Here is a 25,561-nt window from a genome sequence, read left to right as displayed (position 1 = left end):
GATCTTGCAGCACTCCTAGGGTTTGCTGGCCTCCCCTCTACTTGTCCCCGCGTGAATTATTCCCCCTGCTTAAGACCGTCTCTTTTGACCCCTTCACTGCCTTCCTACGGCTCTTTACAGGTCACCGAACCTCAAACCGACACCTAAGCACTGAATGCATTCGTGCTTTGTAGTTAGCGGAATGCAGGCTCCTTTTGCAAGTGATCACCATGTAAGCAGCTTCTGAAGAAAGAGTTATGGGTCCTAATTAGGCCCATGTGCTACAAAACTTTGATGTGCTGCAGCATCATTAAACGCAAACAGGGTTTGGGAAATGTACAGTTTAAACTCAAATGAAGGTTAAACTGGGGGACAAATCCTTCTGCAGGATGGACCTGAAAGACTCTGAGCTTTGCTGCGGGATCCAAAACTTCCCTGCATTTTCAGCAAAGATATTGATCTTTATGCTTTTTCTTATCATGTAAGATACTACGATATCTCTCAGTAAAACTCTGATGAATGATGTTTACTTCTGAAACCTTTATGAACAAATAATGTTAATTATTATATTTCAAACCAGTATCTCCAAACTTTCAGGTGGTATTGTAAATACTGGCTGGATTTGTTCAAACATGTTTGAAAGGAAAGCAAATTTATGCAGCGATCTGGTTAATTTCAATGATTTTTCTGGTTTATGTGTAAATTAAGATAGATCATTGAGGAAATTTTGTTTTCACCATACTTTTGTTTTGTTGAGACCAGGGGTCAGCAACCTGGTACCCGTGGGCACCATATCAGGACCCTCAGGCCTTTTTTCCAATTAGCACAAGTCTAAAAAATAGTAATAATAAAAACTTTTGCTGCCATCTTTTTAAGTCACAAATGCATTAATATAAATTTAAAAACTAGAATTTTCTTCAAAAAGCATTCAAATATATTAATTATACATGAAGTTTAGTTTAACTTTGACCTATTCAAGTTCAAAGGTCACTATTGTATCAACTTGGTGGCCCTTTGTATGGCTCACTGCTCTAGATACAACAGCTTTTCAATTAGTTTCAAAATGTAACTACTTTGCAAAAATCCTTTATTTGAGTTTAGATTCTCTGAACATGAACATATCTTTTAAGCTTCTATTTTCAATTCCAGATAAATGCATTCACATGCTTTGGTTCCGCATCTTGCATTTGGCTAAATGATCACAAATAATAACGCATATATGTTTAGGCTCCACCCTCAACAGGGGGGGGGGGGGGGTACACGGGGGTCCAAGCATTCTGTCTCTCCCTGGACACCCCATAGAACCGCCCCTGGTTAAGACCATGTACTCAGATCTTACATCATGTCCTCTTTATGATAATTTTGATACTTTAGACCTTCTGGGTGTGATTTTTTTCAAGATAATCTGATGAGATGTCACCTCATGCTTTCTGCACCGATGCCAGAGACAGAGCTGACCGCTCCAGTTTTAGTCAGCACTCTGATTTATTCTTTAAATCCTGCTAACACATTTTGGAGTTTGGAGTACCTGTGTTCTCATCCCATCGGATAATAAAAGTGGCTCTGGTCAAGTAGTGTGGAAAAAGGGAGGCAGAGTTTCTGAGTGTGAAGGAAGTGTGCAGTGCTCTACAGCGGAACAGACTTAGATTTAATCTGGAATGGAGTTCCTTTTCTGGTCTAATTTGATTTTTCTCCCTTCACATGTTGCACACATGAAGCACACCTTCCGCTGAGACTCACACAGCCTCAGAGGAAAATATCCGCTTATAACCTTTTACCTTGTTGTTTTCATCTGTCGCTGTGTGGAACTTAACAACGTCCTTCAGATCTTTTAAATCAAACAAAAAAGAAAACATTTACAGCACATTGCACCAGATAAAAAAAAAATAAAGCCCAGCAGTAAATCCAGACGATGAGTTAATCTAATTTTATGTCCCTTTTTTTTCTATTTCTTACAGCAGCCTCACTTATGAATTCACACTGGCCTTTTGCGGACTTTGATTTGATTTAATAAGCACAGGTTACAGGCCACAAAGACTCTTAATGGAGCGCCCCCTCCCCGTGGCTCGGCCTCTACCTTTTCCTGATAACGTGAATGAAATATGAAACAAAAATGAGGTGCAGAAACGGAGCAGAATTTATCGTAAATAGATTTAGTGTGCTCTACAGAAGGAGCACACGTTTCACATATTTATCATACTATAATAAAAACAAAGCCCTAGATCATAAATGGAACTGTGCTGTTGTTTCTGGACTGTTTCCAGGTATTTAAAGACATCTAAATCCTAATAAAGTCCCAGTTCAGTGCAGTAGGAATTGACTATGGGGATCAACAATGAATAAAGGGCTTTAAATTATTAATGAAACAAGAAAGCTGCAGATGTTTGTGATCAGAAGAGGTTTTCTGTGAGGCAAGTTGAAGGACTGGGTTTGTTTAGCGCTGCACTGGTTATCAGCAGAGCGGGACGAGAGCTGTGTCCAGATGTTGGACAGATGTTCAGTTAAAAAACGCTAAAACATTGGAGCAAAAAGAGTTTCATGACCACTGAACCTGATTTAGGTTAAAGCAACACCAACAGGACACAGTGATTTACAAAGTCACAGCTTATTTATCCTGTTCTGATTGCTGCAAAGGCAGATTATGTGAGTGTGCTGGGCTGTATCAGCTGGAAAGGAGAGATCACCTAAACAGGAGTTTGCTTTGTTCCTGAAAAATGATATGTTTATGGTGTTTAACAGCATCAAGCATGAACACGAGGAACAGATGAGAAAATATCTAAGGGAAACTTATGCTTGATGCTTTCAAAATTAAGACATAAAACTGTTATTTGTCCAGGATGACCGAGTTCCAAAACAAAGACATCCACCAATTTATAACAGTCAAATAATAAAAGCTAATCACATTTTAGAGGAAACGCTGGAGTCTAAAAGTTGGTGTAAATGGGAACAACCTATATTGTTTTTACAGTTGATGTATGGTTGCAAAACAATCTGGATTTAAAGAGTAAATCAAAACCAAACTACTGACGATAAATAAGGCAAATAATTTCCAAATTGTATAAAGTTGTTACAAAGACTTTTTTGCAGAAACCACCCAATGGACTACAGTAGAAACAGCTGGATTGGGGTTCCAGAAAGTGCCTTAACCTTAATGTACTCACAGAGCACCCTATCCCTAATGTGTTCACAAAGTACCCTAGCTCTAAACTCAATGTACTCACACATTCCCAAGCTCTAACCCTAATGTATTCAGAGTACCCAGCCCTGTCACACCCTGTCCTGTCTCCCCATTTGGTTCAGCCTGTGTCTCTGTTGATTGCTCCCACCTGCCTCTCGTTTCCCAATCACCCAAGATCCCAGCCCTCCTGTATTTAAACCCCTCCAGTTCTGTGTCTCTTGTTGCCTCATTGTTTCCATGTCCTGTGTCCAGCTATCATTAAAGTACCTTTTGAGTTTTCTAGTTTGTCTGCCAGCCTGCTTCCTCCCCAGCGTTTGGATCCTTCCCTCCGCTCCACTCACCAGCGTGTCCTGACAAGCCCTAACAGCATTGAATTCACAGAGCATCTAGTGTAGTAACCTTTTTAAGCTGGTTCTTACTAGACAACATTTTTGGATGTATCTTGCTCCCTGTTTTTAACCTTATTCCCCATATTTACTTTTATTACAGGCAGAAATGACCGCACCAAGCAAGTAAAGACATGCAGGAGAGCTTGCAGCCACGATAAGCTAGCACACTTCAGATAAGAAAGTTAAAAAACAAAACAAAAACAAAAAAATGTAACCAGAATGTCACAAGCTGAGATCATGTCTGTGCTAGAATTACTTTCCAAACAGAAATAAACATCTGCAGGACAGATGCTCTTCTGAGATATGGCTTATCTAATTTAGTAAAGAGAGGAAAAGCTGCCATGGGGGCTCTATTTGATGTGAACGCACGATTTAAGTGCAAGTTAATCTTTAGATGTTTTTGATGACTCAAAAAAAAAAAATCGGGACTTTGACTGAAGGAAATGTTATTACAAATCTTGTCAAACTGCAACTAATGTGTAACCATTCCTGCTGAAAGAGACAAACAGGGAAAAAAAAGGCTCAGAATAAACCAACTTTCTTGTAAGTTTGGTTAAAATGTACATAAGTGCCATCAGGCTGTTAAATGCGTCAGTTTTTGTTTAGATGGTTTTACCATTTAATTGCTTCTTTCAAAACATGCGTAATCATTTAAAATCATCTTTACATTTTAAGTTAAACAATTTAAGAGCATCTTTAAGCATTTACTAATTCTGTGAATTAACCTCCTTCCAGCGGGTTATAGAGGTTCAGGACATTTTGTCTACCTAACATTGTTTTTATGCACATCCCCAGAATAAATACACTTCCATCCATCCATTCCCTACGGTTTATCCATGGTTGGGTCAAGGAGGTAATGTTTCCAAGAAGGAAACCCAAACATCTTATCCCTGGAGACACTCAGCTCTTCCTGGGGAATCCTCAAACATTCCCAGGCCAGAAAGGATAAATAATCCCTTTAACAAGTTTTGGGTCTACCTCTGGATCTCAAACCAGTGGAATGTGTCTAGAAAACCAGAGGGAAGCAACCAGGAAGCATCCTAATCAGATGCATGAACCACCTCAGCTGATGCACTCTGATGTGGACGAACAGCAACTCCACTCCAAGATCCTCCTGGATGACAGAGCCAGCCACCTTCATTTTTACATCTGGTAACTTTTAGGATTTTAGCAACAATAAGCAACAAACAAGTTATTATTAAAACTAAATACAGCTCTATATTGTCCTTCTTTCATTTTTTAGGTAGTTTTTGGAGTCTATGGGTTAGTTTGGTTGGGACAGGACACGAACACCGCTAATCCATCACAGAGTCAACACACACACACACTCACACAAGAATTCCCCAGTGACCTTCCATGCATGTTTTTGGGCAGCAGGAGGAAACCTGAGTAACCTGTGCATGCACAAGGAGAACGTGCAAACTCCAAACACCGTTGTAGAGCTGAGATTTGATCTACTTGCAAGGCACCACTGCACCACTGCACCACTGCACCGCTGCACCATCAGCACTCTATCCAAAATTATAAAAATACTAAAAAAGCACAAAAGCCTGCAGTAACTTGGTGGCTCACATGGAAAATACTTTCTTATTCTTTTTTTAATGGTGAAAACAGAGCAATGTTCCAAACAACTTTCATACTGTATGTACTCAGAATTACTGGATTTGGCGTTCTTAGCCACTGCCCGCCGCTCCATGCCTGTTGTTCACAAACCATCCTGTGGCTCAGTTATTTATTTTTTATTTTTGTAAAACCTCTAATCACTCCCAGATTCACAAATCTTACCACATTGGCACACATCACTATGAAGGCTCTGCATTTACACCACGCTTCGTGCCTGAGTCTCGGCTCCAGTGGCTGGATGTCACCTAATTCATCCACCATCCTGTCAGCCTCAAGAACTCATTCCGATGTGCAACTTTTCCGATCCACCTCCCCTTGATCATCTGAGCGGCACGTTTGTGTCAGAACTAATAACGAGACTTCAGAGGACCGTTGGGGATGAGAATCCAGCTGCTTTACAGTCCACTGAGGCTCACCAGTTCGGACAAATCACTTGGCGTTACTGTTAAACTCACATCTGTCATGCGTTTTATCAGCATCCAGTAATGTGTTCAAAGTTGATAAAACAGGATGATTATAAATTTATTTCAAAATGTTACATTACACAATATAATTGAACTAACGTGTGTTTAGATCATTCCATGTTGATTGTATTATGACTCATGTGTGGGGGTCTTGCTGGAGAGTGTTTTTAAGAGAGTTCCCCTTTGGATTCCCTCCTTTTTCCCCTGATGGATAATAAATGACTTACCAACAGCGCTCTGAGACCATCTGCAGATAACCAAAGCTTATTTTAATTCCTGAGGGAAAATAAAGGTGTTGACATGGCTTTATCTCAGCCATCAGAGTGCGTTAATCAAGACAGCGACACTCAGAAGCAGGATTTATGTGGCGCTGTGAAGTGACAAAAACAGTGCAAACCTTTGGCTGCGTGAGATGTTTTGTCTGTGTTGATGTTTGAGCAGCCAAATGTCCTCCTTTGGTTCCTGTCTGGGGTCAGACTGTGGCATTCTGCTAAATAAACACGCCTTTTTCCCGCTAGACTTAAAAACAGTGTTGAAGTCAGCAGAGCATTACGGCACTCGAAGCAGTTTTAATAAGGTTCATAATGCTGCAGCCGCCTCCTCTCTCTGTCTGCTTCATCACGACGCGTTCATCCAAACTCTCCTCCATCGTGGGTTTTGTGAGGCTGTGAAACTTACATGGGGTGAAATTTGGCAAACCCGGGTGGATTAAAGCACACAAAAACAGGAAACACAACATGTCTGTGAAGAATAACAGAAAGATTTCCTCATTCAGTCACTAAATTAATCCTAAAATGTTCCTAAAAGCTTTTGATCATTATTTGAGTTTTTCCTTTTCAAGCATCAAGCCTTAATTGTTCTTTGTTCCAACCCCAACCTATGATCAAGAGACCTGGATTGTCTCTCAAAAAACCAAATAAAATATCTAAAATGAGCTTCGTCTGTACAGTGGTTGGACTCAGCCTTGGAGATAAGACGAGGAGCTCCATGAATCAGGAGGGAGTGCGGAGCAGAGCTGCTTGTCCCTCGTGTTCATGGGAAGGAGTCAGTTGCGGAGGTTTGGTGATCTGACTGGGACACGCCCTGGTCGCCTTCCTCAGGAACCCCACAGAAAGTAACCTGAGGGATTCCAAACACATCTGGTCTGGGAATGCCTTGGAATCCTCCAGGAGAAGAGCTTCCTTCCTGGACCTGTTACCCATCTTCTGATAAGCAAAAGAAAAATTGTGTTGCGTTGAACGTTTTGTGTGTTTTATATTATTTGAACACTATATTCCCAAAATAAGGAGAAAAATCTGGAACTTTGACCCAGAAAACCTTGTTGGTCTGCATTCTGATACTCTCATCACAATTTTCTATCCACACATGAGAAATATTATTTGAAGCCTGTAGCTAGTCGCCAGAGAACCACTCTGCGTGTTTTATAGAGATCTGTAATTTGGCTCATTCACGTTTTAGTCTTGGAGCGAGTAAATGTCTCCGGAGCACCTGCCTTCTAGAACACTTTGGATGTAAGACAATACTCCCAAATCTGGATTTTGTTCTGTAATCTGACTGGGTCCGGTCATTTTCTACACCTGCTTTTTCCATTAGACTGTCAATAAGTCAGAAAGCTGATTCTTTAAAGACTTTGGGGGAAATTTTAAACTTTTCTTCAAATGAACGAAAAAGAAACAAAGGTGAAGTTTTGCATTCTCTTCCTAGAAACAGAACTTCTTTGATTTTGTATTATTTAGTTTTTCACAGGAACCCTGATGTCTTTCCGCATCAGTGATTGAGGTATTTTTCATTTTTTTAACTTCGTCTTTTTCTTCCTAGCAGACATGTCATTATGTATAAAGAATGCTGAAAATAACCTCAGTCTCTGTAACATGTTCAGTTCTGTCTAGCAATAAAAACAGGAAAGAAAATATCTCTGCCTGCTCATTTATCTGCTCTACTTTTCTTCTTATCCGAATAGCAGGACAGAGAGACTCTACATGGCATCAGGTTACAGGGAGTTTCTCCAAACAGCACTGCCACACAGAAAATTTACACCCTGAGGTGAAAATGTCTCCATGTCTTTCAACAATCACCTCAGAGCGTCTTAGCTGAAAAGAGAGCTGCTCGTCGCTCCCCGAAAGTCGGCGGTTACGACTCCTGCAGGAGAGAAACTTCCCGCTGCGCCTCTGACTCACTCGACGTTTGCTCCCGCATGTTGTTTTGGTTACAGGTTCCCTCTGGCTCAAACAATCCATGATTTATGCCGTGCACCCTGCTGTGATAAGCAGGAATTAATCATGAGCATTCATACACGCAAACAGGATCAACTTTATTTGACTCCTAGAGAAGAAAGGTTTTTTTTTTCTGAAACAAAACATGTCTTATCTTGACCACAGATGGTTACATCTGGTTTAAATACAGGTAGGTATAAGTGACTACTGTTTCTTTTAAGGGGTTAAAGAATTCAAAACAACATTTACCTTTGTATGAAATACTGTAAGCAGCTAATTCTGGGCCATGTGCTCTACCAGCGTTCAATCAGGGGGGCAAAAAGTGACTACGTTTACATGCATGTTATGATCGGGTTAAGGTCGGTATTCGGGTTTCTGAGTTTATCAGAATAACCCGTTTACAAGCATACATAGAATGAGTTACCCCTAACTTGCATAACCCGATTTAAATGCGGACGTTGGGGTAGCGTCAGGACGTATGGACTACGTCAAGACGCAATATGCGTCATATTTCGCTGTCTCTGTACTTTCGGCCGTCAACAAAAGACATAATGTTCATACTTTTCACCAGACCGATGAAGACAGGTTTCCTCGCCACTCCAAAAGTGTGGTGCTGTGCCGCGACTCGCCATGTTGCTCCCAACTTGTTGTTGTGTTGGTCAATAACAAAAGTTCATCTCTATACTTTGTTATGTGCCCTTTGTTGGAAATGACAGAGGTCAAATGTTTTCTGTGTCTTCACAAGGTTTTGACACACTGTTGCTGGTATTTTGGCCCATTCCTCTATGTAGATCTCCTCTGGAGCAGTGATGTTTAGGGGCTGTTGCTGGGCAACACAGACGTTCAATTCCCTTCAAAGATTTTCTATGAGGTTGAGATCTGGAAACTGGCTTGGCCACTCCAGGACCTGGACATGCTTCTTACAAATCCACTCCTTCGTTACCCTGACGATGTGTTTGGGATTGTCAAGCTGAAAGAGCCAGCCACATTTCATCTTCAGTGCCCCTACTGATGGAAGGTGGTTTTCACTCAAAATTCCTTCTTTCCTTTAAATGGATCAGTTGTGCTGGTTCCTTTGCAGAAATACAGTCCCAAAGCATGATGTTTCCACCCCCATGCTTTACAGTATGTATGGTGTTTGTGAGATGCAACTCCGCATCCCTCCCCCTCCAAACACAATGAGTGGCATTAATACCAAAGAGTTCTGTTTTGGTTTCCTCTGACCATATGACATTCTCCCAATCCTCCTATGCTCCAGGATTTTAATCATTAGGGACGTATGTTACTATTAGCAATGTTACTGTGGTCCCAGCTCTCTTCAGGTCATTGGCCAGTTTCCCTTGCCTAGCTCTGGGCTGTTTCGTTGCAGTTCTTTTGTACCCCACAAGGTGAGATCTCGCACAGAGCCCCAGGTCGAGGGAGATTGTCCTCACCACATCCAACTTCCCCCTGGTCTGAAAGACAACAGCTGCACACTTCCTTGTCTGCACTGGATAGCAGGTCTTTTTTCTTGAGCCCCAAGACACCCCCGCCCTAAATTTGGCTGTCCAACCCACTTCAATATCGCCAGTTTATAAATGTTGGTGGTGGTAATGCTAACAGCAGATCAGCGCTATACCAAACTACTGCAAACGTCCTTGCTGGAAAAGAGGAAAATAACAACAAAGAATAAATCATTTCAGGATTTATTGGGAAAATTCAGACTTTGAATGAATACCAGATAGATTTATAACTTGTCCATCTGCATACCATACATGTATTCATCTACAAGCTGAGGGGGTGGGGCAAACCAGTCCTTCCATGTACTCACTCCTGGTCCTGGAGAGCAGGTATCCAGCATGTTTTCCTTGTTTCTCCTCTCCAAAACATCTAATTCAGTGGTTGCATCACCTGTGCAGCAGCTCACCAAGCTCTTCAAAAGCCTGTTAATCACCTGCTGATTGAAATCAGGTTCATTGAAGCAGAGTCAAAACTAAAGCGTGCTGAATACCGGCTCTCCCGGACCAGAAGTGAGTACTACTGATGTAGGGCTTTATTATGGGATTGTATTTGGCCATTTATCAGGGCTCCAGGGCCATTTTGAGCCACAACAAAGTTGTGTATGCTATATGGAGCCTCTAACAATAGTTTCCAACCTTCTTCTATTTGTTCCAAAGGGAAACTTACGCCATGTCTTCCTTCAGTCTGTTTTCACAGAGCTTCATAAACTTTTATGCAGCTTGACAAATGAGTTTGTGAACAAGCTCCTGAGAAATAAAACAAAATGGGAGTGGGATGAATGGGGGAGGAAGTTGTAGTTTCCGGGCGGAGGGGGCCAGGGTGGTTGAGGGTGGGGAGGCCTGAGAGCTGGCACGCCCAGCGTGACACAGAATCTCAGCATTCATTCTCACAATTGACCAAATGAAAACACGCTGAGGATTGTGTTTCCCTCTCTGGTGTTCCATTATGAATAGAGAAGTTTCAGAAGCTGAACCGAGGGTTTGTCTTCTTCTGCCTCCTTTGTAACCCGTGCAGAGGTTTTCCAGTCACTCCGGTGTTTCAGTGGTGGCTTTTATTCATCACGAGTCATCATTGTTGCCACAGCTGCAGCTACTTTATTGTGCAAAAACAAAGACTTGAAGGGAAAAGAGCTTCAGGAGAAACAAGGACAAACAGAGTAATTAGCACTAGTTTGTATCGAGGTCGTGTAGCTGTCAGGGATTTAGAAAAATGATTCAGAGCGCAACAATTATCTGATGGTGCAGTTTTTTTTTCTGCTGCAGCATATCCACAAGTTCTTCCTCAACAGCAGGAACGTACAGAGACCAAGGTACAGCTTTACTCCTGTCCTTTCAGGCATTTCATCTATCACGGTCAAAAACTGTGATCCTGATGAGTTGATGTGTTGTCTCCATGGTTACACACAGCATCAAAGCAGTGCAATTTTGAGGAGCTCACATTCAAATATGTCAGGAAGATGACAAGAATATTTGAGAGAAAAAGAAGCTCTTCTGTGTCAGATTACGAGATATTAGTGGGAAATTCCCGATTTAGAGGTTGAAAAAGAGGAATGTATTGCAGTATGATGTTTGATCTTATCTGAACATTAAAGTTATGGCTTTTCTTAAGGCTCGCCGCCTTTGATGCCAGTTTCAAAGAAAGATATTAGGCTGAAAAGCGATAATAACAGTGGTGTAGTCTGAGGATGAGTCTCAGCTACAGACAAATGAAATTATAGTTCAGTTTTTCTAAAATTCACAGAGTTTCAGTCATTTTTGTGTTCACTGTGATCATTTTTGTGATAGTGTTTTAGATCGACACTTTGAGTAATTTTCCAACATTTTATGTCAAAGTTTCAAACTAACATCTTAAAGGATCAATTCAGGGAATGTTTGCCTCGGGTCAGTTGGCTTTGGAGGCCATATTGACTCCAAAAGTTGATCAGTTGTAGATAAAAGTGGACTTTAAGAACATAAAAACCTTATCAAAATAATCAATTTCATGTTATTATTGTTGGTTTTTTAGTAGAAATTTAATCACTGTCTGACAAAAAGACCAACTTTTTTCTTGGAAGTTAAAACATGTTGTGAAAAGGGGATTTACAGATTATAACTGATGCAGAATTATTCTAATCATAGCTTTGGTTTGGACAGAAATCACATTCAACGCTCCAAACATCATACATGCTGTAATGAGTGTTTTTGGTCAGGTCGGTTAACCTATTCCTGTCATTCTGTGGATTGATGGATGAGTATTTTCATTGAGAGAGACATGCCTCAACTAAAAGCTGCAACCCAAATTAGGCTCTCCATCCTGGTCCTACAATTGGTTTGTAACTCTATAGGAGGGGTGGGGGGTTTGAACAAACACAGGTTTCTAGGAGGACGCTGTGTTTTTAGTCCTCTCTGCTTCAGTATTAAATTGCTTCCCTTTACACGTCTGTCACCTTGTAATCAATAATGTTAGAATAACACCAAAAAAACAGCGGCCATCACCTGCCACCCTTCAACACCACAACTTGTACGCACGTGCACACAAATTCAAATAATCCATCACCCATTAACTGTCTGGTAGCTGCTCGGACGGCTCTCTAACACCCCGAGCTTTGCAGAGCTTCCAGGCATCATCCATCACTTTTTTTTTTTTTTTTGGAGCCCACCAAAGCGGCCGTGTGGATGGGATTCATGAGCAGCTAACCCGATCCTCACCAGACTATGGACTGGACATACATACACACACATCTGGGGGTGGACCAACACAAACACACATTAAACACAGGTCACCTACAGGAACACACAGGTGCCTTTATATCCTCAAGCTCTGAAAACAGTTCACTGCCCTCCTGGCACGTAATTATTTCCGGCTTTAGATCCACATTCTTAATTAAATCCTTGCACAGTTTTTCACCAATCTTATTAGCCCTCCCTCCCCATCTTAACTCTCCTGCTATGCGGATTATATTTGCAGGACACTGTATAAATAGTGCTGAGTAGGTGGCCTTGTAATGGAAACACAGATCCACACATATCAAAGCCCCCCCCCCCCCCCCCCCACACACACACACACACAGTCAGTTTCTAAACTTATTAATCAGAACGTGTCTGCTCCACAGATGTTGTCTGAACACACATGTACTCTGTGTTGTTCAAGGTGGTAATGCGCAGCATGGGCACCCGTGCGTGCCTGTCTGGAAATGTGTGTGTTCTTGCAGCAGGTGAGAACATATGGTAGATCCATGCAGAGACAAGCTCCGTGCAAACCTCAGCTCTGGTGTTTTTTATAGCTCAGGAATGTGTGCCTCCATGGAGAGAAACTTTATATTTTTATTGACAAAATGATGAAAAAACAAACAAAATTATGCACATATATGTTGTATTTTTACATAATTTATAATATAATTGTATATAATTTATGTTTAAAAAACAATAATAGATGGTCGTGACATAATTTTAAGGGTGCCTTCCTGTGCTTTCTGTGACTCGCCAGACTGATGTTCTTAGTAGTTACCAGTTGTGTTATCAACACCTTTGCCATTCTCTGATTCTCATATATAGTGTTGGGATATCTCCAATATGGATTGTTAAACATCAAGTGACGGGTCTTGAGATGATCTGCAGGTATCAATTAAAATAAAAATGATCACCACTGAGTTGATCCTCAAAGAAACGTCCACCCACCATGACACCAGAATGTTCCCCTTTTCAGGTTTTCTGTATGATTTAGTATTAAAATTTTTTATATACGACAAAGTTGTACCCTGTTGTGTCATATAATGAAGGGAAAACAACAAAAAACGTTTTTATGCTAAGCCCATCTTCGATCACATAAAGCTCAACGCAATTTTACTTGACCACCACTCAGAATTAGCCAATAACGCTAGCCATGTGCTATTGTAAAGATGTCAATCACAGAGCTTGCAGGATTAGGGATCTTCGCGCTTAACTTGGATGTTGAACAGATGCAGAGTCGGCAAAAAAACTGTAAAGGAGACCTAGATTAAATGTTGAGCATTGCTTATTTCATTATTCTTAGATGAATCTATTACCGATGCTGTTCCCATGACCTGCTTCTTCTCAAATGACAGAGCACATAGTCCTATCTTACAGCAAAAACAACCCTAAATACTCTAAATGTCATCATAAAAATATATATTTTAAACAGCACAGGGGAAATTGGGTAAATATGGTCCACTCTGCTTTCCTTAAGTAATATGTCACTCTTCGTTAGATGGTCCTAAGAGGATCAGTTGCTGAGTGGAGCCGTGCTTTTCCCAGATCACTTACTTAAACATTTTTGTTTTAATTTATATTTTCCCAAAGCAATTAAAAGTGTAGATCCTGCTACATTTCTTTCTGTTATCTAACCTCCAGGGTTTGGTAAAGGCTAGTATTTGGTGTGAAGTGATTGTCTCTCCTGTGGTGTAGGAGTGATGAAGGACAAGTGAGTTCAGCTTCAGAAATTCTGGTAATGCTTTTTTTCCCCACTGAGATGTTTCGTCATCTTTCGGCCGCCCCCGGTGCTCCACCGCTGTGTAGTTGTTTGACTACCTCAGCAACTTCTGCCCCCGAGATTGGACAGTCCATCCCCAGGTCTCCCGGCTCTGGTTCCTCCTCGGAATGCACATAGGTGGGATTGAGGAGCTCCTCAAAGTATTCCTTCCACCGTCTGACTATAGACCCAGTTGATGTCAGCAGCTCCCCATCCCCACTGTAAACGGTGTGAGCGAGTTGCTGCCTTCCTCTCCTGAGGCGCCGGACAGTTTGCCAGAACCTCTTTGGAACCGATCGATAGTCTTTCTCCGTGGCCTCACCAAACTCCTCTGTCAGGGACTTGCATAAACCAGCCAGGAGAGCACGGATGATTTTCTTGACGTCTTAATTTATTACTTTTTTTTTCTTATCTCCAAAGAGGGTTCCAACCAGCACTTGATATTATGTAACAAAGGAACCCAAACTCAGGACCTGACTACAGACATGTACAAAAAAAAAACCTACAGACACAACAGGATCAACTTAAATAGTGGCTGATCAGACCACTACCAACACAATAGGGTGGGGAGACATCAGTAAACAAAGAACATAAATAAACCACCCCTAACAAATTCATACTAATCAGTCCATTATGTTTGAGTTACTTAAAACGAATATATATTACTATCAAAACCCAACTACTATTTACAAAAGAGAATAACTAAATACACAAACACAGGAATCTTCTCCATGAGAGTTGGTATGACCCAATGGTGCTGATTAGGCCAAGTGATTGGCTACAGCTGCTCCAACTCCAAGGCCACTGGCAACTCAAAGAAAACATATTAATCATACAAACCCCTACAGACTAAAACCGATGAGTAACTGAATGTGTGCACTTCATACAGTCACCCAAACAGTCAATCCATAGAAACAAACACCTTTATTCAAAATAAAAGAAACATTAACAGACAGTCATTTACTTGAAGTGTGACAGCAGGGCAGCTGTCACATCCTCCCACGCCCGAGATTTTGCCTCGACAACTGCCACTGCTGCACCCCGCTTGGCTATCTGGTACCTGTCTGCTGCCTCCGGAGACCCACAGGCCAGCCACGCCCTGTAGGCCTCCTTCTTCAGCCTGACGGCTCCCCGAACCTCTGGTGTCCACCAGCGGGTATGGGGGTTGCCATCACGACTGGCACCGGCCACCTTGCGACCAAAGCTAGCAACAGCTGCCTCAACAATCGCAGAGTGAAACGAGGCCCACTCGGAGTCAATGTCCCCCACTGCACTCGGGACGCGGTCTAAGCTCTGCCAGAGGTGGGAGTTGAAGACCGTCTTAACAGGTTCTTCTGCCAGGCATTCCCAGCAGACCCTCACTATGTGTTTGAGTCTGCCAGGTCTATGCGGCATCTTCCCCTGCCATCTGATCCAACTCACCACCAGGTGGTGATCAGTTGACAGCTCCGCTCCTCTCTTCACTCGGGTGTCCAAAACATATGGCCGCAGGTCAGGTGATATGACTACAAAGTCTATCATCGACCTGCGACCAAGGCTGCCCTGGTACCAAGTGTACCGATGGGCATCCCTATGTTCGAACATGGTGTTCGTTATGGCCAAACTGCGGCTTGCACAGAAGTCCAATAACGAAACACCACTTGAGTTCAGATCAGGCGGGCCGTTCCTCCCAATCACACCCCTCCAGGTCAAGCTGTCATTGCCCACATGAGCATTGAAGTCCCCCAGCAGGACAATGGAGTCCCCTGATGGAGCACTATCTAGCACTCGTCCCAGGTACTTCAAAAAGGGTGGGTACTCTGAACTGATATTTGGCCCATAAGCACAAACAACAGTCAGGACCCGTTCCCCAACCCGAAGACGCAGGGAAGCTACCCTCTCGTCCCCCGGGGTAAACCCCAACACACAGGCAGAGAGTCTTGGGGCTAACAAAAAGCCAACCCCAGCCCTCTGCCTCTCACCCGGAGCAACTCCAGCAAAGGAGTGTCCAACCCCTCTCAAGGACTTGGGTTCCAGAGCCAATGCTATGTGTCGAGGTGAGTCCGACTATATCTAGCCGGTACCGCTCAACCTCTGCCACAAGCTCCTGCTCCTTCCCCGCCAGTAAGGTGACGTTCCATGTCCCAAAAACCAGTTTTCTTGTCCGGGAATCGGACTGCCAAGGATCCCGCCTCGGTCTGCCACCTGATCCACACTGCACCGGACCCTTCATGTTCCTTCTGCGGGTGGTGGGTCCACAGTTGGATGAGCCCAAGTATCCGGTTTGGGCTGGGCCCGGCCGGGCCCCATGGGCGAAAGCCCGGCCACCAGGCGCTCGCTCACGGACCCCAACCCCAGGCCTGGCTCCAGGGTGGGACCCCGGTAACCATCCGGGCCGGGTACTCCGACTCTATGAATTTACTTCCTTGAAAGATCCTGTGAACCGTTCTTTGTCTCACCCTTCACCTAAGACCAATTTGTCATGGGAGACCCTACCAGGGGAACAAAGTGCCCCAGACAACATAGCTCCTAGGATCATTAGGGCACTCAAACTCCTCCACCACGATAAGGTGACAGTTCAAGGAGGAGCTGAGGACTGAGATGTTTAAAAAACAAATTCACTGAGAAACAATTTTAACTTATTTTAAAAATACAATCAGTCCCTCTGAGTTTAACATGCAAGCTTAATGTGAAACTGTCCTTCTACCCCAAGTTTCTGCATTAGCTAGTCAGTGCGGTTGCATGCGCAGTGACCAACATCTAAGCAGCAATCTTATTTTAATGAGCTGGCAGTCTTTATCCTAGTTTACATGTGCATTAGAAAACCAGCCTCTCAAATAAAGTTTGTTCCACTTTGGTACAGTAGGTGGCGACATGCCCCTTTTCATGTCGGCATTCTTCCGGTTAGGTTATGGCAACACAAGCAGTAAACAGGGGGTGTTTCTCAATGACAAGGAACCTCGCCTTGATGTCTTGGTCCCGCCCCGGTTGCCTAGGAGATACGTCATCAGGAACCGCCAAGGCGTGTTCCAATGTTCATGTTCTACCAAGCACAGCAAGGACTGTTGGTTGTTCCTAAACACAGACTACAATCTCGAGGGGGTTGTGCTTTCTCGGTGCTGGGGCCGAGCCTCTGGAATGAGCTACCTACATGTGTTAAACAGGCCACCATGCTCGCCAAGTTTAAGAGCCAGCTGAAAACACACTTTTATTCTTTAGCTTTTAACCAAGAAGAGTCTCATTAAAGGATGGCTTAGCACTTTTTGGCTGCCCCACCTTGATTTTATCTACATGTTTTTGTTGGTTTTTAAATGGTTTTATATGTTTTTATTTTTTAAGTTTATTTCTGCTGTGCAGCACTTTGTTTGGTCCTTGGGCCATGTGAAGGCGCTATGTAAATAAAGTTTAGTAGTTGTAGTACTTATTGTGAACTGTACTCGCTCGTTAACTGGCCATCACTCCATTCCTGCAGGTTGTTACATTGGCGTCAGTTTATATACAAAACAATAATCGGTAGAACACCACCATATCTTCGCTCATTACTCATCACTTCCAACTACCAGCACAATTTACATTCCAATAACTTTATCTCTGGTTATTCCCAAAGCTTGCACCTCTTTTGGCCGCTCCTCATTCCAGTTTGCTGCATCCAATGACTCACTACCTACATTCCATACATTCAATAATTCATTGCAATCAATAGTTTCTGATCAATGTGCCTGCTTCTGAGTACTTAAAGATTGTTTTAAATCTTTTTGATTGCTTGTACTTTTTTTAATATGAGAACAGTCCTTTGCCTTTATGTCTTAACATTTTTATCTTTCTATTTCTGTCTTGTTTGTTTTTATCTTATCATTGTTTTCTTTGGTGTTAAGCTAATTATGTGTCTGTTGCTGCTGCCTCTTGGCCAGATTGTAGTTGTAAATAAAAATGAGTTATGATTAAATAAAATAAATACAATAATGTCACCCAGAGACTTAGACCCGCTCCCATGTATTTGAGGCGTATTTAGTTTATATATATATATATATATATATATATATATATATATATATATATATATATATATATATATATATATATATAATAGTTATATATTACAAACCAACCAATATTTTTTAACAACAAGGCATACTTAATTCATTTTCAACAACATTTCTGGAGATTAATGGTAAAAACTACACATTGTAACAACCTGTCATTGTCGCCTCACCACACAGTTCCTCCCACCACTTTCACCCATGCAGCCACCGTCCTGATTGCAATTCCCTGTGCACCTGTGCAGACTACTCCACTCTGCCCTTTAACTCCCTGCAAGTCTCGCTCATTTCTCTCTCAGTCCCCTGCGAGCAGCAGTGTGTTGTGAAGGAGCTGGAAAGCAAAGAACCAACTATTTAAAAGTTGTCTTACTGAGCACCGAGGTTGTTAATCCCTCTACGCTGGAATCCAGACTTTAATTAATGGAAGGAAACGTTAACTTAACTTAACGAGTTCACTTTCGCTATTGGAAGCCGACTTCATCGCCAAGACGCCACTTTACCTGATCAACCCGACAACAGATGAACAACTTACCTTCTCTGGACCGCCAGCTGAAGAAATCCTCATCTCACTCCACAAGATTGATCAAAACTAAAAACATTGTGTGAGTCTTGCCACTCCTCATTGGGTTCCTTAAAGTCTCGCTGTCGACCTTTTTTTACTGTGTACACATCCGTATACCACGCCAGCTCTCGGGATGAAGAATAAATAAGCAGACTTCAGAAAAACTTCAACTCAAGAATTGTCTTCCTGTACTTTTGATTTGTTGATGTTGTTTTTCTTTGTTAATCGGGTTTTTTCTTCAAGTTTGTGTAAGGCTATATATCTATGTATGTCCTTGTGTAGTGGGTTTATAAAACCATTCCTTTAATTATTAAAACCTCCTATAAGTCAGGAGGGAGACCTGACTGGTACCCCTTATAACCGTTACAACAATGTCTCTTTGAATTGCTGCGTAAGACTCATTCTATCTTTCTCTCTTTAGAGAGAAATGTTTAATTTTTAACTTCCGTTTAAAAATCTCATTCATATCCTTGTTATTATCTAATTAGATTTCTCTTGCTTATGTTAGGATTGCTCCTGCTTATACATTTTTCATGGAGTGACATTTGCAGCTTTTAAGGCTGCGAATGTTTTGTTGCTGAGCGTGGAGGGTTGGTGCGGTGGGTCTGTGGGGACACACAGCTGAGCTGTAAACTGAAAGCAGAAGTGTGCAAATGACCCGAGCCAGCCTGTGGAGCAGGATAAAGTCAACATTTAAAAGACACCACAGCAGTCCGTGGAACGTCATAACATTGCTCTCACACGCAGACCCCACAGAGGATTTGATGTGTGGTTTGCTTTGGGCCACTCGAGGGCAGCGATTCAGTCAATATGGTGAAAGCGTAAGCAGGAATTTAAACACAATGTGATCTGCTTTAGATCTCCATCAACTCCTGAAGCAAGTCATTTTAGATCAGTTCAGTCATATCATTGTTCCAGATGGGAAACTTGGCCTGGAGTCCGAGGTGGGGGACAGCAGGAGCACAAAAGATCTGAACGCTTTCTGAGCAGAGAAAAACAATGAAAGCAGCGATGCAACAAACAAAAGTAAAATACCAAAATATTTGTGCAGATTATGAAGAGTTGCACGGAAAACGAAGGAGTTTTTATTCTTTTTAGATATGAACCTGAATCTGTGACTTGAGGCGAGAAGTTGGACGTCAGAGGGTTGGTTTGTAGTTTGAATCTATTTTCAAACAAGTGCTGAAATTTCTGGACTTTAACCAGAAGAGAGAAAATAAAAGCCAATAAATATGTGGTTCAGCTGAAGTAGATACTATTCAGCCAGGCTACTCAGTTGCAGGCCTGGAGGGCCAGTATCCAGCCCATTTTAGGGGTTTCTCTGCTCCAACACACTTGATTCAGTGATTGAATCACCTGTGCAGCAGCTCATCAGACTCTGCAAAAGCCTGTTAACTACCTGCAGATTTAAATCAGGTGTGTTGAAACAGAGTTACACTAAAGTGCGCTGGGTAGCAGGCCTCCAGGCCCAGATCTGAATTACCCTGCAGTCTCATATAGCACAAAGTTATTGGTAAAAAATTCTTCTTGTCAGTAAACTATTTCTTATTCATTTTATTTTAAATTGCAAATGTGCACTACACCATTATTCTGTATATTTTTTGCATGACAATGTGCGTATTGTGTTCACATACCGTGCACCGTCTATATACAGGCAGTCCGGTTTTTGTATAATTAGGTACCAAACTTTCTGACCACATCCTCTGACCCCTAAATACTCATCGCCAAGCCACATCAATCATGCAGAGAAAACATCAGAAAATAATTTCATTTCCTTATTTAATTTAAAAAATGTTGCTTCTTCAAAACATTCCTGATCATTCTCACTCACAAAGTTTACACCCAATTTCCTCAGTTCCTCATGTTGACTTTTTAGCTGATAAATGTTCTGCTTTCAAAATAATCAGAAACAATTAAATGTTCTGTTATATTTTAGAACCAAAGAATTTAGTTTTGCGGGAACACACAGTCTCTCTGCTCAGTAAAACTGGTGGTTTTTACAAACCCAGTATCAGTGCTGTCGTGATTCCCATTTCCATCCCACTTGCCATTGGAATGCCAGTGGGAAAAAACATTTTTGGTTCCAAACCAATATTGTTTTGGTTGAAATCCTCGGCATGTGGTGCATAAACACCAACCAGATTGGTTTTCTCTGGTTGAAAAGTCTCTGACGTGAGTGATGAATCCAGAAGTTTTTTTTAATCATGCAGGAGAGTAAGCTGAGTGTGTTTTTACCCGGCTGCAGTCCTCATGCGTGTCTGCCATGTTTCAGATGGTGTAATTACTGTAGCGGGTTCTTCTGGCTCCTGTCATTTCAGTGCAGTAAAACAAAGAGCTGCAATTTGTCTGGAGACGGCAGACAACCTGTGATGCATCAGTAGTTCTTCAAACATTTTTCTAACAGTTTATCTTCATCACAGGATGAGTCAAGAGAACTAACTGCTGTGTGCCTACCCCTAGCTTCTGCCTAATCATCAGCTTGTTGAGTGTAAAGCAGAAATGAAATAAAACGTATCCCTGCATCTAAATCAATATCTCGGGTCATTTGGAGAGCGGTTTGACAGAAAGTTACCAGTTAATGTCTTACCTTCTTGAGCAACCTCAGTTTGGAGAAAACTTGATCTATGAGCTCAAACACACCATAGGAGTTCATGCAAAATCGACAGTGGGATGCAATGGTTTGGGCAGCCTTGTTAAACTTCATGATTTTGTTTGTACAATAAAAAATATCAGTGAAATATGTATAGGAGACACACACAGTGATATTTGTTAAGTGAGAAAAAGTTCATTGGATTTACAGAAAGTGTGCACAAAAAGACTACAACTCACACCCAATTGGCCCTCTTAAATATTATTTCTCTTAACTGGATTCAAATGGAGGTCAAGGGTCACAGAGCTTACCAAAACAATTATGAGTTCCAATAATTAGCTCTGAAGGTTTTAGAATCAGTAAACTGACAACAGTGCCCAAATTTATGCACCTGCCTAATTTTGTTTAAACAAGTATTGCACACTTTCTGTAAATCTTTTAAACTTTGTTTCACTTCTCAAATATCACTGTATGTGTCTCCTATATGATGCACTTAACTGAAAATTTTTTATTGTAAAAAACAACAATTTATACAGGAAACTCACAAAGATTAACAAGGCTGCCCAAACCTTCGCATCCACTGTATTTAAACATTTACACTCACAGTGATTTTGCATTACTGGGTGATTCTGGTTAAAACATAATAAATTTCCAACCCAACGTGTTACACACTGAACTGAAAATGCTACAGCTAGCTAACATAGTGGCTAGTGTAACCCAGCAGAGAAAGCGTCCCTTTTCTCTTCTTTTACCGGTATTAAAGTTGTAAGTTGATGGCGAATCGTTGCCAACGCTTTTAGTAATCGATTTTCATCGAATTTATCGATTCATTGTTGCAGCCCTAAACAAGGACATGATTATATTATAATATAGTTAAAAGGACAGGCATAAATATAAGCATTTTGCTTCTGCCTGAGCCTTTCCAGTCACTTTAAATGTAATGTTTTGTGTTTTATGATTATATTATGTTTTGTTATATTTCTGACTGAATAAATCGAAATCTAAAAGCATATTTGATGCAAAATGTAAAGATTATAAAACAGCTTTTGCATGAACTGTTAGGCGATTTTTGAAAAAGGTGAAAATGATTAGAAAATGGTGCTGCTCAGACTTGCTGTTGGCTCACCAATCCACTCAGAACTAATCTTTATTTTTTCAAACATCATTCAGAGAGCAACAAGTTAGATATGAATTATTTTTAATAAATAATAATTAACTTCTTTCAGATGATTTTAACTTGTTTTTTGAAAGAGATTTCTTTTAAACTCAAGATCCAGCTGTCTGAGATAAATGATTGAACATTTAAACTACATTTGACCACAGTGTTATCACATTCTGTGCAGATACCAGGAAAGGTGGAGCAACCGCCTCAGTGTCCAACATCTGCTCATGATATCTACCACAGCATCTCAGGAATGACGCAGAAGGAAAACCGAAGGTCCCACCCTTCCAGCCCATGTCCTCCTCCTGATGATCTTTGCCATAAATGAAAATGTTAATGGCTGAATTAAGGTTTCAACTGAATTTTTGGAACCAAGCCGACCCATTGACAAATTACAGAGAAAGTTCTGGACAGCCTGATGAAAATTACACCCTATTGGGAGCAAAATAATGTTTCCAAAAAAACAATGAAATAAAATTTCCATCGTGAAACAGAGACGTTATGACAGCCATCAATTGTTTTTCTAGTATTTTAGGAATCTGTTATTATCATTATTGTCATTATTTTTGTAAAACGAGTTTCCCTGTGGTTAACATTACAGTACAATCATCCACTTTTTCTATAAATTCACTGATTGAGGATTTTTTTCCTCTCTTTCTGAAAGCCTCAAGCATGCACATCATTTCAGTTTACAGCACTACGAAACCTAACCAAACTATGCAAAACACTCGAGTAGCTGCAATTTTTTTTGCCAAGTTCAAGCAACCACAAATGTGCAGAGGAACACCATGAGAGTGGAAAATAAAGATGCTCTTGAGAGGCTGAACTTGCTTTCACCTTCAGAGGCAGGGCAGGAAAAATAAAAATAAAAAAGACAAAAAAACAGGAGAAGGGTGGAGTAAATTCCTGCCAGGGATCCACGAGTGTCTTAAAACCACAGGAATGCAGATTTGAAATGTAGTTGACTGTTATGACAGCTACAGATAAGGATACAGGCAAACACAGCTCGTCCCTGCCAGCACAGAGGTTGTGACTTCCGTTGTTGGGGTTTATTCTTGCAGGATTTGCTTGCTAGTACATTTATGTTATCTCATTACATGAAAACTCTGTAAAGCGTGTTATTTATTTACAACAGGCATATCTCACACACATGCATGTGTGGTCTCTTAAATGAGTTACATTAGGGAGCATTAAGTAATTAATATTCAATAAATCTTGCAAAAAATTCCCCAAATGACAATAAATACCAAGATGCAGAAAGTACTAATTTACACTGAAAAACTTATTAAGAGCAGCAATCTGAAGCAACGAGTTTCTTGTGAACAGTTCAAACAGTTCATGTCTGATTTTCTTAAAGGAAACTGAAGGAATCAGCTGGTATTTCTGAAAACAAATGCAAGTAAATGCAGCATAAGCCTTTCAACGCTTATGTTAAGATGATCGGGAAGATATGCCATTACCACGAAGATTGGAAACAGCTACTGACTTTGCTGCATGTTGAAAAAATCTGCACATGAGTGCATCTAGAACTAAGAGATCCTCATAGCAAAACAGACATTGACTACTTCTTATCATGCAATATTTTGAACTGATTAAAGGTCATTTTGGCTTCATTGGACAAAAGTTCATGACTGAAATCTCGACCTCACCACGTAGGCTCAGAACTGTGCAAATCATATTTAGATATGCATGTTCACATGCATTTTCAGTCCAGATCTGGTGAAACTGTATGAAAAGCATCAAGATTCCTGTATAAAACACGACTGCCAATGATAAACTGAAGTCATTTGAGCAAACTTCACATGCAGACATAGAATCTCAAAGACTTAGTTAGAGCTGACACTTGGAGGCAAAGCATGGATGGCAAACTGGTTACTTTCTGGAGATTAATATAAATATTTTAAACCCCTCTTATGTTTAAAGCATCAAATACATCAGATTTGTCAAAATAGGACCATAACTGAGTCATTTTGAAAGTTTATTCTCAGCAGCATTACTATAATTCTAAAAGTTTTCCCAATCCTTTTCAGATGCAGTTTTTTGGTCTAAGTAACTTTTTTGCACAAAAAACTATTTGGTGAAATGGCTTTAACCCATTTGTGCCCACATTTATTCAGAGACGTAATGCATATCCACTTACTCTTATTCACTTACTCTGTGTTTGTTGCATATTTTACTGTTTTATCCATCTTCTTGCTGACTTCCTTATTGCCTATTTATTCAATATTTGTATGTCCAATATCATGCTGCTCTGCTGTTATTTTTTTTATTGCCCCTCGGGGATTAATAAAGTTTTTCTGATTCTGATATCATTTAATCAGATGAGTCCCTCTGAATTACGTTATATATTTATTTTTCAATTATATACTTTTTTGGGGGAAAAAATAGCATTTTTAGTGGTCACACAGCTTGTCAGTAGGTGAAATGTCACCAGAAGTAATAATAATATCGTCATAACCAGGGCTGACCCTGGGGCATTACTTTCCCTGGGTGATGTTTTCCCTAGTGTTCTGGTATATTTGTTGGTTGGAGGGTTACTCTCGAGACTTGAATGAGTAAATTATTACAAATATGTTTTGGGGCAGTTCATCAGAAATGTTTATGTTTATTTATTTGGCAGATGCTTTTATCCAAAGCGACTTACAATTTATAACCTATTGGGCATGTTGTGAAAAATGTGTAAAAATGACCTGTTTCCAGGATGATTTGCGGTCGCCGGGAAGGAGCAGGAAGCAGATGATGTCATACGACAGGAAGCACTAGGAAACATTTTTTTAAAACAAAACTTTTGTCTAAGTTGTTTACTAGCAAATAAGTGGAAAAGCTGAATTAGTAACACTGCTTTTTATTTTTATTTTTATTGTGAGTCAAAAAAGACAGTGATACACATTGGCAACAATACTTGCAAGCCCTTTTTCAAAGTTTAATTTAATCCATTTGCAACGGTAACATTAGAGCCCGGATAGCTCAGTCGGTACAGCATCAGACTTTTAATCTGAGGGTCCAGGGTTCAAGTCCCTGTTCGGGCGACAAAATTTTAAGGTAGCGCGACTCATGTTAGAATGACCGCAGTCACCAATTCTTGTCATGTGTCTTACCCACGTATGTCTGATCTTTGAATTTTGTGTGCTGAAACTCAATTTCGTTTCTCTGTATGTCCTGCACATAAGGTAGAAATGACAATAAAATACTTTGACTTTGAGCTTCTTATATCAGCCTGAGCGGAGTTTCGGTGGACGTGGCCAGTTCCAGCTTGTTTTCTTAAAGTGACAGAGCTCCTTATTGTTCAAAAGATTGGCCAGGAAAGAAACTATCATAATACCAGCTGTGGTGGAGAAAATAAATGCTAGAGGAACATTGTTAATTAATGAGTTTAACCGCAGGGCTGGTTGTGTTTCCCAAGGGAAATCCACCC

At 41.0% G+C, this 25,561-nt stretch overlaps 1 non-coding gene across 1 annotated transcript; it reads left to right on the top strand.

Annotated features, from left to right (window-relative positions):
• Positions 1–25,102: 25,102 nt before the first annotated feature.
• trnak-uuu (transfer RNA lysine (anticodon UUU)) lies at positions 25,103–25,175 on the top strand. The gene has a single exon. It is a non-coding gene; the product is annotated as a tRNA-Lys (tRNA).
• The last annotated feature ends 386 nt before the right edge of the window (positions 25,176–25,561 follow it).

The sequence above is a fragment of the Nothobranchius furzeri genome, chromosome 14, assembly GCF_043380555.1.
Source record: "Nothobranchius furzeri strain GRZ-AD chromosome 14, NfurGRZ-RIMD1, whole genome shotgun sequence".
Taxonomy (NCBI): domain Eukaryota; kingdom Metazoa; phylum Chordata; class Actinopteri; order Cyprinodontiformes; family Nothobranchiidae; genus Nothobranchius; species Nothobranchius furzeri.
This window is presented reverse-complemented; position numbering and strand designations above follow the sequence as displayed.